This window comes from Gracilinanus agilis, chromosome 5 (assembly GCF_016433145.1).
Source record: "Gracilinanus agilis isolate LMUSP501 chromosome 5, AgileGrace, whole genome shotgun sequence".
NCBI classification, from domain to species: Eukaryota; Metazoa; Chordata; class Mammalia; order Didelphimorphia; family Didelphidae; genus Gracilinanus; species Gracilinanus agilis.
Window position 1 is genome coordinate 284848998 of NC_058134.1, and position 3108 is coordinate 284852105.

A 3108-nucleotide genomic window follows, 5' to 3' on the forward strand; every position below is an offset into this window, starting at 1 on the left:
ATTTGAGAGTACTGAATCCTGAGAGGTGAAGATAAACTCAAGAACCAGCTGACTATAAAGATCAACCACATCCAACAGCACAACATGCAATGAAGTAGCAGAATAGGAAAAAGCCCTGCCCAAGCCACTTGACACAAGTATAAAAAACAGGAAGGGCAGAAAATTTATTCACTCCCATGTGACAGTAGTTTCTGAGGCAGGAATGGAGCAGAATGGAGGATCTGAAAACTATAGGAAACTGTTCACTCTCACATGACAACAGAGCACCTGAGGCAATAAGGCAGTATAGATGGAAACCAATGAACTATGGGAAACTATGCACCTCTATATAGTAGCAGAGTGCCTGAGGCAGCAGAGGTCAGAGCAGGGAACCTATCCATCCAAGCCACTAAACAGGAGCAGGGAAGCAACAAAGAAGGGACCAGCCCATCCCATGAAACAACAGGGAAACTGGTAACATAGGGTGCTAAATATTACTGTTTAAAACTGCAGTATATGACACTTTCACAAAAATTGACCATATAATAGAGCATTAAAAGCCTTATACACAAATTTAGAAAAGCAGAAAGATTAAATGCATACTTTTCAGACCATAATGCAATAAAAATTAATGTCAAAAAAGGGCAGCAGAAATAAAGACTAAAAATTAATTGGAAACTAAGTAATCTTCTCCTAAAGAATGAATCAGTTAAAGCATAGAAATAATCTATAATTTCATGAAAGAAAATGATGAGGAGATAATATATAAAATGCATGGGATATAGCCAAAGTGGTATGAAGGGAAAAATTATATCTCTAAATGCTTACAGTAATAAAATAGAGAAAAAGCAGATCAATGAATTGGGCATGCAACTAAAAAAAGCTATAAAAACAAGAAATTAAAATTCCAGTTAAATACCAAATTGTAAATCCTGAAATCCATGGAGAGGTTAATAAAATTAAAAGTAAAAAAATCATTGAAGAGCAGGAGTTGGTTTTATGAAGAAATAGATGAAATACATATGTATATTTTATTTGTTGATTCAGAAAAAAATTAGCAGTATCAAAAGTGAAAAAGGTGAAATCACAAAAATGAAGAAAAATGAAAGTAATTATTGGGAGGTATTTTACCCAACTATATGCTAATACATGTGACAATCTAAGTGAAATTGGCAAATACTTATAAAAATATAATTTACTCAGATCAACAAAAGAGGAAATAAAATACTTAAACAACCTCATCACAGAAAAATTAATTGAAGAAGCTATCAAAGAACTTGAGAAAGATTTACAAATGAATTCTAACAAACATTCCAAGAAATAACTCCAATAACACATTTGTCATTTGGAAAAATAGCAAGAGAGGGAATGCTTCCAAACTCTTTTATGATGGAAACATGGTATTGATACCCAAACTAATAAGAGCTAAAAAAGAGAAATTAAACCACAGACCAACCTCCATAATGAACATTAATGCAAAGTTTTAAAATAAAATACTACCAAGGGGATTACAGAATTATATCACAAGAATCATACCCCACAAATAGGTGGGTTTTATAAGAGTAATGCAGGGATGGTTCAGCATTAGGAAAACCATAAGCATAATTGACAATATCATTGACAAAAGCAACAGAAACCATATAATTATTTTAGTGGATGTAGAAAAAGCATTTGCCAAAATATAAAATGCATTCTGTTTAAAAATATTAGAAAACATAAGAATAAATATAATCTTCTTAAAAGGGACAAATGGTACCTATCTAATACTATCAGCAAGCATTACCAATAATAGGGATAAACTAAGACCCATCTCAATTAAATCAAAATTAAACGAATTTCTAAAGGAGAAGCTAGTGGAGCTCAAGGAGGAAATAGATAGCAAAACCACACTAGTGGGGGACCTCAACCTTCCCGTATCAGATCTAGATGAATCCAACCAAAAAAATAAATAAAAAAGAGGTAAGAGAGGTGAATGAAACTCTAGAAAAATTAGAGTTAATAGATATATGGAGAAAAATGAATAGGAACAAAAAGGAATACGCCTTCTTTTAGCAGCACATGGAACATTCACAAAGATAGACCATGTGATCAAGAGGATTATCCACCATGATCAGGTGGGATTTATATCAGGAATACAAGGATGGTTCAACATTAGGAAAACCATCCACATCATTGACCATATCAACAAGCAAAGCAACAAAAAACACATGATTATCTCAATAGATGCTGAAAAAGCCTTCAAAAAAAATACAACACCCATTCCTACTGAAAACACTAGAATGTATAGGAACAGAAGTTCCTTTCCAAAAAATAATAAACAGTATATATCTTAAACCATCAATAAGCATCATATGCAATGGGGATAAATTAGAAGCCTTTCCAATCAGATCAGGAGTGAAACAAGGATGCCCATTATCACCTCTATTATTTAACATTGTACTGGAAACACTAGCAGTAGCAATAAGAGAAGAAAAAGAAATTGAAGGTATTGAAATAGGCAATGAGGAGACTAAGCTATCACTCTTTGCAGATGATATGAAGGTCTACTTAAAAAATCCTAGAGAATCAACTAAAAAGCTAGTAGAAAAAATCAACAACTTTAGCAAAGTTGCAGGATACAAAATAAATGCACATAAATCATCAGCATTTCTATATATTTCTAACACATCACTGCAGCAACAGGTAGAAAGAGAAACACCATTTAAAATCACCTTAGACAACATAAAATACTTATGAATCTATCTACCAAAACAAACACAGCAATTATACAAAAACATCTACAAAACACTTTCCAAACAAATAAAACTAGATCTCAACAATTGGAAAGCCATTGATTGCTCATGGGTAGGACAAGCCAACATAATAAAAATGACCATTCTATCCAAATTAATTTACCTATTTAGCACCATACCTATCAAACTACCAAAAAACTTCTTTACTGAATTAGGAAAAACTATAACAAATTTCATTTGGAATAACAAAAGGTCAAGAATATCAAGGGAAATAATGAAAAAAATGTGAAGGAAGGGGGCCTAGCAGTACCAGATATTAAACTATACTATAAAGCAGCAGTCATCAAAACAATATGGTACTGGCTAAGAGACAGAGAGGAGGATCAGTGGAATAGAC